Genomic DNA, 12,955 nt, shown 5'->3' with positions numbered 1-12,955 from the left:
TTCTTTATGATACAATGAACTTGAGATTATAAAAAAATTCAAATACCGTTTAATTTTGTTAGAAGGCTCTCTCCCAAAGTCTTCTGAATTCTATGAAATGGGAGGAGTAGTTAGAGGATAGACAAGTAAAAGTATAATTGTCCCTGACAGAAGAGAGCCTGAATTCAATGTGGGAATAGACACAAGGCAAAAATCTATTTTATAGCCTTCTCTGCAGTAATAAAAATTGTTATTGGAGGCCATCTTCTGAGATATTGCTAAAATAATTTCCTGTGATCTCTGAAGCTGACTTCTCTGTGTGTGTGTGTATATATATATATACAAAATAGTCTGTTATTGGAAGACAAAGGGAAAAAAGAACATCGACGAAAAAGGACTTTGAAGTTAATTCTATATCTAGAATTGAAAAGCACTGTTCATTTTTCCAGCAAAGACTTGTCCTGAAAAAATATCTGCTGAAGTCCCATCTTCCTCTAGAACAAACAAAAGCAATAGCGAATTGCACAGCTTTTCTGTACTCACTAAGTAGGTTAGATGAATAAGAAATGACATAAAGTTTAAAAATAATTTAAGCCATTAAGATGGAAATCATCATCACATTGAAATGTATCATCCTGTCACCCAAGAAACTGTGGGCATAAACTTTTTTTTTTTTAATAGTCTACAAAGAAAATCTTTTTTATGTTGCTTTTTTTTTTTTTTTCAACTTGTGGTTAAATTACCTCATGCTTGCTCTTAGCACTTAAGAAAGTGTGAAGATGAGACTATAAAAGGAACGTGGGGGTTTACATTGTAGGGTGTGTGTATTTTTTTGTTTTGTTTTGTTGCATTGTTTTGTTTTTATTATTATCTTAAAATAGCCACAGGTCTTTCCTGACTGGGAAGATCAGAAAGAGCAAACGGTGCCTGCCCACGACAGCAAGTTTTCCTTCTGTTCTGTCAGCAGTCTCCAGACCAGCCAGACCATCCCACGTGGAAGAGAGATTTCAATACTTATTACAGTTATTATTGTGCCAGGCAAATCTGGGCAGGCTGCCTGTGGGTTGGTTGTACAGATGGGTGGTAGGCAGAGATGTAAAATGTTGGTTACCAGTGTTCTCAGCTAATCCCAAATTACTGTTTAGGAAATAGACTAAAAATGCAGAAAAACAAAGAAAGAAAGGAAGGAAGGAAGGAAGGAAGGAAGGAAGGAAGGAAGGAAGGAAGGAAGGAAGGAAGGAAGAAACACATTTCCAAACACTAAGGTAGGTGCTATAGTAGAGCAAACAATGTTATAATAAAATCATGGTAAAGAAACCAACTCTGCACTAAATGACGACTACTACAGTGAGCCTGCTAGGTGGTGACAGCCATCCCCAACAGAACTTAGGGAAGATTTTGCCACTTGAATCATGCCAAACGTGATATCTGAATGGGCCCTCCAAATGTGAAATCAACTCAACCGTGATGTTTTTGGCAGCACATGCAACCGAACTGCTACTATGTCCGTAAAGCTGAGCAGCTCAGTGCTTGAACCCCAAAAGACCCACCTTCTACCCTCTCTTCAGCCAAGTTTGGTGTGTCCTATAGATGCCAAGAGCTTCTCCCATGGAGGAGAAGCCAGGAGCAAAGGGGTGACCCAGCACAGGACAGTGCCCCCACCAACAGTCCCACAATACCTGACCACGGCAGGCAGAGCCAGGTGTTAGTATTGGTGGACACTGAAGGCACAGCAAGAAGCAAAACAGGGGCAGGGTCTGCCCAGGGGACACAGTCAGGAGCAAGTAGAAATAGGATCAGAGATGAGACTAGAGTTAAGGCTACAGCACAGGGCTGAGAAACTTAACCAGAAGACAGGGCTGGAGTCAGGCTACTTTGCAGTACAGGTCCAAGAGGCATGGCCACAGACAGGGCTGAGAAAAGAACTGAAAGCCCGCACCTGAGCTGGAATGAGACTCCTGGGGGCTAGGGTGAGGGGGGAGGCCCCAGGTGAGGCTGTATGGGGCTATTAAGTTCTATTAATTAGGCCTCAGGGCCCTGGCAACAATATAAGAGTAACTAGAAAACATCACCCAAGAGTATGAAGGACTCTTGAACAACTGGGGTGCTACATTAAGCATCAAGTTACACATTTAGTTTTTGCTATTCCTGTTTAATGATGTTCTCTTTCCAAAAATAGGAAGTCTTATTAACAGAGATTTGCTAGGGAGAGAGGAAGATGAATTTTGCTTCCCAAACCAGTTACATTGTAAAACACAGATGTTTCATTCTGAACAAAGACACTTCCTGCACCTGGGCTACCCACAAACCATTCCATCTTAATCCGGTACACTGCATTCATACTCCAATCAAGGATATTTTCTGTGAAGTGGCCCTTCCATTTGTATAAATTCACATTCATCTGCATGAGTCTTTAGTCCATGCATACCAGTCCGTGCAAGCTGCAGAGCTGAAGTATCCCCACACCTTACCCCACCATATCCTGGACTTCGGGCTTTGCATAGCAGTGCAAGGTGTGGGTCCCAGGTGCTCCTCTTGCCCCATAGTGTAACTCACACTGGGAGAGAGGTGTAAAGAAAGAGAGGAACTTCAACTCTTCCTTCATATCATGCTTTACTACACTGTGAGTCCTCACTATTTCTTAACATTAAGGGAAATCCATTTAGGGAAATTTAAGAAAATCCAGAATTCTATGATAGGCTTTGCAAATTAATGCAAGCATCACAGTAAAGGATTTATTTTACATCCACTACTTTTAAAAAGTTACATTCCTATGCTATTAAATGTTCTTAATTTCCACTTTGCTAATACTTTTCATACATCTTTATGTATTGCAAAATCATGTACAAACTGTTAAACTGACACCTTGTCTGCTGCTAAGCTAGTGGTTTCTGCATCTGGACATCAGCCTGTAGTAAACTTGTCTGCATATAGGACCATGAGAGTAACTAGGGTCTGAGTTTGTAGCTTTATGTTGTGATCCAAACTGCATAAGAAGTTTATAGTGAAATGTTTATGGTTTTCTTGATTATATGTTTCCATTTCACTCCTACCGTAGCACTTCCATAAAGACAACATGCTGCACATTCAAGAGCTGTTGTTTCAAGCTATTTGGGGAGTTTAGAGAACACTGTATCAGTTTACATGCTGATGGCATTTGGATGAGACATTTTTCAGACATAGAAGAGCATCTCTTTTGCAATATGCATATGTATTGCCCAAGAGAAAGAAGACTAATGCAGATGAAGTCTCTAGGTTTCTAGGTATCCAAGTGTAATAAACACGAACATTTCTTATTAAATAATTTCTTATTTAAATGAAAGATTAGATTCTGGCAAACAACTCCATAGAAACAGGTGGTTTCCATGACAAAACTGCAGTCATAAAACATACCAAACCTTGAATGTTGAGTAGCATTTTAGCAAACATTAAAAAGGCAATATAAGATTTTGTCTCTGAGATGCAAACTTTTGTGTATGTAGGAGGATTAACAGCTTGCTTTGATGTCTGATGATAGCCTGCCTTGGCTTACAACAGTCCTGCATGATTGATCAAGAATAGTTTCTGGACCCTGACAGGATGACTCAAGCTTTTGAAGCAGTAATACAATAAAGTATGAATGCTGAATACTGGTAAAGGCATTTACAAAGTCAGTGTTTAGATAAATAATTATTTTTGACAACATTCAGGCAAATATGGAGATTCAGAGACATTTTGCAGGTTGCTTGAAAACTTGTAAGCCACAAAAACGTATGTGGTTCAAAAGAACAATAGCATAGCTACTTTATGTAGCTATTACCAAAAATCTGGGGCTGGGGGCTTTATGAGACCTCTCCCACCCAGCTTCCACCTGGTAGACACAGCCCAGCCATGCCAGGCCCTGGAGCTGCAGGAGCTTGTTGGACCTTGTTCCCTTAGCTACTCTGTTCCCTTTCTCCTGCTCCCCTCAGGTCTCCTGTAGCAAATAGACAAGCTGCTTTAGAGTTTTACTTAGTTTCCAAACTGCTGTGACTCATTGAAGATAACATCTTGGTTCTCTGGTGTACTCGACCCTCCTTAGTTTCTGCCCTCAGTATTTCATAATCCCTTTTGTTTCTATATCATGTTCCCCCATGTATTTACAAAAGTGAGAATTCCCATGTCTCACCAGAATGTTCGTTCACTAAGAGCCACCAGAGCAGAAATGGTGGTACTGTTCCGTATGAATTGCACTCACATCAGTGACTGTAAAAGAGTACCCCTTTCTTTTGTGTAAAGTGCTCTCATATTAGAAACCTGAAATAGACGTGAGGCGGGGGGGGGGGGGGGGGGGAAATAATAATAATAATAATAATAATTCCCAGGTTCCCTACTCTCTTTCAGTGCTCCTCATTATTTCGTATGTCATGTGTTGGTATGGATGGGTGTTTGTATGGGTGGTAGATGCAGATAAAAAATAAAGACGACACTTATATGTAGTAGCTCTACTGTAGTTTTGTATAAAGCTGACTTGAATCTTCAAGGCCTGAGAAACATCATGTCTACATACAACACAAAAAAGTAATGAGTGGTTTCTCATTGTAGTGCAGCTTCATTTTGATCCTTCAGCCCCTTCCATGTGATGTTTCAGTGAAGACAAACTTTAAAACTTGGTATTGGTAATGATCCTTAACCATTTCAGCAATAGACAAACTACACTACATCTTCCAGAAACACAGCTGAGGGAGAACTTTTAAAGATGAGTCATGAGTCATGAAGTTTTGCAAATGCAACAACAGTATTTCCTATACTGGACACATACAAAGCTGTGGGAATATCATGCAAATATTCTGGATTACACTGATGTATATTCATTTTAAAACAGGGGAAAAAAAAAAAAAAGTAAAAAGGTTTTATGATCTTTTAAAACTGAATGTATAAAGAAGGAAAAATATTGAGCTGCAAGGTATTGCTAACATAGTTTATGTAAACTTTTAGGTAAGATCAAAACAGATTAACAGCCAATAGGTTTTATGTGTGTTAAGTAACCTCATTTTTCACATATACATCCAATCTCTGAATTTTTCAAACTGTTTAGCTCCTACTGAGATCAGCAAAAAAATAGAGCTGTGTTGTCTTTTAACTGTTTTAAATCTCATGTTTACCAAATCAGACTGTGAGGACTCAAACTTCTGCTCAGAAAAGCATCCACTGTGTACAATTGCACTGAATTCACTGTGATTACGTGGATATGCCATCAGTATGAGATGACAATCAGCCCCTTAAAAGATGCAACTCAAACTTTGTTTCAAGTGTTCAGATTTACTTTTTTCCTAAGGTCACATCTACATTAAGTCTGTAACAGAAGACTAAATCAGAGCAAAATTTTCTCCTGGTATAACTGTGTTGCATGCTAAACACACTTCACGCTTGACATTTCCACTGACATCGATAAGAGACTTGCACATGGTACAAGTTACTAATACAAGCTCAGTTACTAATATAGATCTTTGCTGATGAGATGAAAAAAACGGCCAAAGCAAAGACTGCTGTAGTAGAAATGAAGGGTAAGATTCTAGGTCTGCCAGGAACTTCTGATCTTCTTTTTACAGAACTTAAGTTTTACACAATTTTCTCTAACATGACAGGATGAACAAACTTGCTGTTTCATCCTTTCTCTCCTTGTATTACATAGCTTTGTCCCTTATGTAAAATCCTCTTCTTGCTCTAACTTCCCCTTTCTTACTATTTGTGTGCTTACCTGTCGATTAAAGTCAGACCAAGAGGATAGCAATTCTGCTGCAACAGTGGTCACTCTGTCTTTACCTGTCACTTGCTTGGGTTAAAAGTTCATTGATGCAGAGACTACCATCTTCTGTGTTTGAACAGTCCCTTTAATTCTCATAGTCCTGATTTGTTCATTCTTTTATTTTATGATGTGCTGTCATTGTATATGGTAGCAATATATTAAAGTGTGGATTTGACAAAATATTATTATATTTTTCCTGATTGAAACCGGAATATTTCTAGTAATTTTAAAGCTTACAGTCTACTGAAATAGTCCCCACACAAATCGTGTGCTTGGGCATACATGCTGTGCATGCTTTGCAAATTTCAGTACAATTTTTCATGCTTGGCTGAAGTAAGGTTACAATACAACACCTAGATGAAAAATAATGTATCCAACTCTTATTTTAGACTGAGAAAACTCATTTGCAAGCACAGTACAAACAAAGTCTTAAATTTATATGGTAAGAGTATTTGTTCAGTGAATCATAAGCATTCACAATCTATTAAATGAAAAAGGCCTGTGGAAACTTGTGCCTTCAATACATTTTGCATGATGTTTTTCAGAATTTCATGTTTCCTCAGCCATAAATCTGCTCAAGCCATTAAAACCTATTAAAACTGTAATCAAATAAATACCATGAATCTACTTACAGGTGACTCAGAATAACAGTGGCAAAAAGGAGTATAGTAATACAATTCTTCTAGTATAATACATGTACTTGCTTGCAGTTCAAATCAATGTATTCTACTGGCCAATCAATACCACCTTACTCTGCTTATCACTACTTGTAAGCCTTTTCAATAATTCTAATTTTCAAGAGTCATTACTGAAATTGTATAGCCATTGATTGCTTAAAGGTTACAGATAGTATGGACAAATTGAATTTTAGATTCAATTAAACCTGTTGAAAAATTGCAAATCACATTTTCTCAAGAAAGTTTCATGTTAGTCTTTCAGATGAAATAAATTAGCATAGATCTGCTACAACCACAGTATCTATGCTACTTTAGATCAGCAGAGGATTTAATTTTTAGGTTAAAGTACCTACAAACTAGAGGGCGGTTATGCACTGACCCAGAGCATCTTTTCATCTTCCCTTGACCTGAGTAGGGACCATAACAGATAAACATTGCCATTGCATATTCTCTGTCTCTGATACAGGATATCTCATCCAGGAGGGCCACACTTCTGCTGTCCCCTTTCTCCAGTCTGATTAGATGCAGGACAGTTTGCATCTGTAAGGTCCATAGTTATATTAAATTAATTTGAGGGAATTTAAATGTTCACAAAAGACCAAGTTTTCAACAGAACAGCTTCTGCATTTATTGTGAGATGTAATCATATCTCAGCCACTCTTAGTAAAATGCTTACGGTCAGTAATTTTTCAAAGACAATTAGCCACTTTATATGGTAGTCTCAAAAACAGAGAGACATTTTAAGGTGTTCAGCTTTAACTGAAATCCTGGCTTGTACACCATAAGTTGTAATAGATAGCACAGTTCAGACTCATGGCATCACAGTAACTGAGAATTAGATGGGAAATTGTCATTGTGTCTTCTCCTAGGCCATCTAAAAGTTGTGGCTTAGTTTACCATTGTCTTTTTTTTTTCTTTTTTTTTTTTTCCTGGAGCATATAGATGAACATCACATGTACTGAAGAGAAAACTATGTTCTTAAAAACTATGTTCTTAAAATGTCAGCTGTTTGGTACCTGCAGTGTTACTCTAATTCTCTCTATAGTAACACTAGTTCTATGACTGCATTTGTTTTCAGGACTACGTTGCAGTCTTTCTCCAGCCAAATGATAGAAATGCTTCCAGAATTCTTGTAGTTTGCTTGCATCTCTTAGTTACTCAGAATAATTTCACACCTTTCTCTCTTTTCCTACTTTGTTCCCTTTTCTTTTGAGAATTATAGATGTCCCCTACAGCTGATTTTTATTTATTCTCAGCCACTCTTCTGCATTGCAGATAAATTTAAGTGGAAGTCACCTGGTTTGTTCACTGATGGTGCATGCAGCTGAAGATAGATTGCAATCAATAGGAAAATTTTTGTTAGCTTTCCCATATGGAAAGAATTAGCCCTGGTTTTATGTACATACATAGGTATTCATAGGCAAATCCATGCACTTAAGTTTTGTTGATTTTGGATGAGTTTGCAATTCAGACACATTTTTTACTAAGCTATCTTAACTTCTAAGCAATATTTGTATTCAGGAACTTGAATACCGTGGGAATCAGGCCCAAGATACACAGACATTTAAGCCTTGTGAATTTTATTGATAAGCACTTTACCTGTTTGCAGCTAAAATTAATAAAAACTGAATGTCACATAATGCCTACCTGATTTGCAGGAACAATTTACATTTCTCTGTGAACACCAGTACTAGGAAGTGTTACATAACTGTCAAATTAGAAATGGGCCAGTTTTACGTGCAAGTGGAAATTTGTTCTATCCTGTTTGTGACCATATAGGTTATACCATTTGTAAACTAATGATGTTTTTGAATGTCTTGGTTCAAAAAAAATAATGATGTTTTTGAATGTCTTGATTAATTCTACAGACAGTGATGGAGTTAGAAAAATCATTCCTATCACCGTTCCTTTCATGGTAAAAGCTGATGATATGGTATGAAAGAAAAACATGAGCCCCTTCTGTGAGCCATTAATTGTTGATAAGTATAGATACAGATAAGAAGGACTCTACAACTCCAGTTGTCTGCAGCAATGGCTCTTACTACAGTTACTCATTCTATTTGTAAAAACTGCATAGGAGGTATCATATAATCTTCTCTGCTCTATCAACAAGTTGTGTAATCTTGCACACAGTTATTTCACTTCACTTCACAGGGTCTTCACTCTACCTATAAAAAGAGAGTAACCTCTCATGCAAGCAAGGGGGAAAGGAGCTATAAAGTTGTGTTGCCAGACATCAGAAGGCTTTCTTTTTATGAAGATTTTTTTTTTATTAATTGAAACCCAGAGAAACTGACACCTCCCTCCTTAGAAAGCTCTCAATGTTCATAGATGTTATGTCTCTTACAAGGATCTTAATAACAAAAACAATGCATTTGTACCAGTCCTAACCTGGTAGAAACAGGATCAATATCAAAACAAAAGCTCCTGATCCAAGCATTCCCTGATCTGTGCTTTCCAGCATCTGAATTTTCAATGTGTTGTGCCGTGTAAAATGAACCAGAATTTTGGTGCAGGAATATCTCACAATATTACATGCCTGAAACTAAAATAAGGCTACACTACTATGTCATCTGTATATTCATTAGCTTATGGAAAGCTTCATTGTATGTTCATTAAACTTTTATTACTTTATAAAAGGGTTTACGTTTTAAAAGGGTTTATACAAAAGAACTTGCAGCATAGTCAGATGTAGTAGGAAAAGCAGATTTAGTGAGAAAAAATATAAAAATTATAGTAATTCAATCATCTTTAAATGTCTAGATATCAATTTCATTTATACTGAATTAAGAAGTCTGAATTTTTGCATGTTTAGAGGAAGTCTTTAACTGCACATTTCCTGGAACAAATACAAATACTACCTTTCATTATGCTCAGTAAGTTCAGAAATCATGTTATTCCTGCGACTTGACAATACTTTCTAGTCTGTCAATTCAACAAACCTGACTTAACCTAAGTAATACCTGGTTGCATGTCTGTCCTCTGTCCTCTGAGGCTTCTCATATGAGCATGTCACCATCTGCATGCAGTTGTAGACCTGGGTACCATAACTCCATGATGTATTTAGTCAATAAGAAAGCAAAAAAAGAAAAAGAGAAACACACATTAACAATAAAACTTTCATAAAAAGAGTTCATCTCTCCGAATAGTTACCTAACAATCGATGGCAAAGATACGTGCTTATCTGTATTTTGGAAGGAGGACATCTTTCTTTACCTGCTCTCTCCGATATTATTCATAGATACTCCAATTTATATTTTATCCAGCTCTGTATTTTATGCACCTACACATACACAGTAAGAGACTCAATTGACATTTTATTTTTGCATTAAAAAAATAATATTATATAAAACCTCATTTAAGTCTGTAACCTTGCCATGGAAGAAAGATTTTCTAAGTACATTCAACTCCGCATTTTGCTCTTTGGACATAGGAGTGAACAATTATATTTAGTCTACAATATTTTCATACTACTGAATTTCTTCACAGAAGGCTTAGAACCTTATATTGTTTTCAATTTAAGATAAACATGAAAAGGAAATTACTTAAATAGCACACAGCAGCTAGTGATCAATGAACACAATGCAAGGTTATAAAGGTATGCTGTCAAATTCCAGAATGCAAATTTAGATGCCATCCCTAGTGAGAAATGTTTACGGAAATATACATTTCATCAAGTGAAATGCCTCAAATTGAATTTGAAGATAGGGAAACATTAACTCTCTTCCCTTTTTGTGTGTGTAGTGAAGAAAATGAAATGGAAGAAATTAGAATGATTTATAAAGCATTTTTTTTCACAAGGGATTGAAAGTTCCATTTACTACAAGCAACACACAGAGTGAACACACATGAGAAATGTTTAAAGACTCAGCACAACTAAGTGTTGTTTTTTTATTTCCTTAAAAATAAATAAATAAATAAATCACATAATCAAACATATCCTTGGCCAGGGGGAAGGGAAGAGCATTTGAGTAACAGTCAAGGAGAAGTAAGATCATAGGCAGAGGGAGTTGGCTTTTGGTAATGATTTTTTTTCAACATGAAGTTCTTCTAAAGTATTTATGTACATACTTACATGTACATATGTAAGTATAATACGTAAATTACATATGTACATATTTATGTACATACTACAGCTATCTGAAACACTTGAGTGCATTTGGAATACAAAAGAAAAAAAAAAAGTAAACAGTTCATATAAGAATCTCAAATTTATTGTGATAGTGCCTTCAAAAGTATTAGCTGCCATGGAGTTGTATATTTTAGGAAAAAAAAAAAATCGAAAACTGCCTGATGCTAACTGCTACTTGACCACCAGGAGACACTGTTGCTCCACAGAGATGAAAGGCGAGGTTGTGACAATAAATTATCGGGGGTAATACATGTAACAGGCACCGTTATATTCCACGTCATTCTCCACTCTTTCTAAAACTTATACAGACTCAGATGAACTTTGGATTTGTTCTGGTTATGGATCAAATGAATCGCCTAGCATTCTTCCTTGTCAGAACTTCCAAAGAAAAAAAAAAAAAAGGAAAAAATGGAACCTAGCTTTCTTGGTCAAAGAGAACTAGAGAAATGCTATTGTTTTGCAATACTTAAGAGACATGCAGAGATGAAATTAAAATTTCAGATGTTCAGATGGAACAAAATTTTGAAATTACATATACATACCTTTATATATACAGTATATATGCATATTCTGCCATAAAATAATCAATACTGTTGTAACATGTAGTCAATAATAATGTAAACTCTGAATAAAAAATGAATAAATCCAAGACCTGATTAACATATTGAGATTAATATATGATCAACATATTGAGATTAAATATGTTAGCTGTTAAGTAAGTAACCTATTTCAATATACAGAAAATAGGATTTTCCAGACATAGCAAATGCAGTCATTTTGATATATTTGTTTTTAAACTCAAATTTATGTTACATAGACTATAACATTCATGCAAGTTTTGTGTAATATTTTCATAAGGTATACATGATAATTGTAAAAGCATACATACGTTTATATCTAAGAGTTACACCTTAACTGGCATTTTTGGACATTTTTGTTCAGTGTCTGTAAAAATGATCTGGCTTTCATTTGGCCAATGCATGTTGTGCTAGGAGTGTAAAATATCCAGAATACCGACATAAATTCTGCTTATATACATATGAAGAACCAGTCATAACGCTACAGAGCTGTGAAAAGACCTAGCCTCATATTCACAGAAGGATTCTGGATTCTGGAGCCTAAATTGTCTCAGTACTCAAAACTCACACCAAGATCTCGCCTAGTACCTCTGATCTCAACTGCAAAACATCCCCAGGCAACCTGCGCAGGTCCAGAACTGCCTCTGACTATCATTGGTTACATTGCTATCATTTCCATGTCACCCTAGCTCAGGGCACAGACCTTCAGGATGAAACGGCAAAGACTGGAGTTCAAAAAGGATGAGGAAAATGCTCCTTTGTGCATTTCATAACCTAACATTCAACAATGTACCCCACATTGAAGGGTGGTGAATTTAATCCATCCTTTTTTGTTATGAACATTGTGTGTGTGCACATGCATAAAGTATGTGTGTGTGTGTTATACATGTATGTACACATACACACTTTATATAAATCAACACAATACTCACTAGAGTTTCTTTGCAGTAAAAAAGTGGAATTCTTAGACACATTTTTCACCAAATGCCATGTCTTTTTAGCCAGAGACAATAACTGATCCTTGATCTATTTTATTATCCTCTGTTCTATCTTCTTATTCAAAGTTCTATAACAATATAAGTGTATATATACACATCATTTTTTTTGTGGAAATATTCACACCTTTTGCTATTTAATTTACTGTCAGTGTTCAGGGTTGCTTTTGGTTATATTTTATTTATTGCTGTTTTCAGATGAATTACATAACTATCATCAGCTGATATGCATTTAATAATCTCCAATACAGAGAGTGATCTTGATTTTAAAACTGAGAACAGCAAAAGTATGTAATAGTTTAGAGATCTATAAAACAGATCAGCTCTTATTTTAAATTAAAATTATATTTTAAATGGTAAGATTCCCACTATTCAGTAAATGCAGGATAATTCAAAATCTTAAAAAAAATAAATTTGAGTTTGAATAAAACTACCTTATAGCTAAGAAGAAAGGCTCTGGGTCATACCACGGGCTGATGTAAATCACCGTAGTTTGATGGAATTCCTTGGAGTTAGACTTCATTGTAATAGATAACTGCTTATTCCTTTTAATCTTGGCAATCAGAACCTGATTATTAAAAAAAAAAAAAAAAAATTGATATTGTTTAAGACAGATTTAAAATAAGTGAACTATTACTAGTATTTTCAATAACACAAATGAAAAGTGTAAGATCTTTATTGTGGCTTTCTATTCCAGGTAACAAGAAAAAAACAGATATTTATTTATTTTTTCTTTCTTAGAACTAAGTATACAGAAATGTCACAAGTATTTTTCTGAGACATCTATGATAAAATTTTGATAAAACATCCAGCCTTCTTTGGGGAAT

General features: G+C 35.8%; 1 long non-coding RNA gene across 2 annotated transcripts in view; it reads right to left on the bottom strand.

Annotated features, from left to right (window-relative positions):
- Positions 1-12,699, bottom strand: part of LOC137850615 (uncharacterized) — a 79,723-nt gene extending 67,024 nt beyond the window's left edge. Inside the window, exons 1-2 of one of the 2 annotated variants that reach the window (XR_011092677.1) lie at positions 12,563-12,699; positions 9,387-9,473 (exon numbers count right to left, since the gene is read on the bottom strand). This is a non-coding gene — a long non-coding RNA (uncharacterized lncRNA). Of the gene's footprint in view, positions 1-9,386 lie in introns of both variants that reach the window. The other variant, XR_011092676.1, reaches the window with a different exon arrangement.
- Positions 12,700-12,955: the final 256 nt, after the last annotated feature.

This window comes from Anas acuta, chromosome 2, assembly GCF_963932015.1.
Source record: "Anas acuta chromosome 2, bAnaAcu1.1, whole genome shotgun sequence".
Classification (NCBI taxonomy): Eukaryota; Metazoa; Chordata; class Aves; order Anseriformes; family Anatidae; genus Anas; species Anas acuta.
Note: the sequence above shows the minus strand (reverse complement) of the source record. Positions and strands in the feature narration are given on the sequence as shown.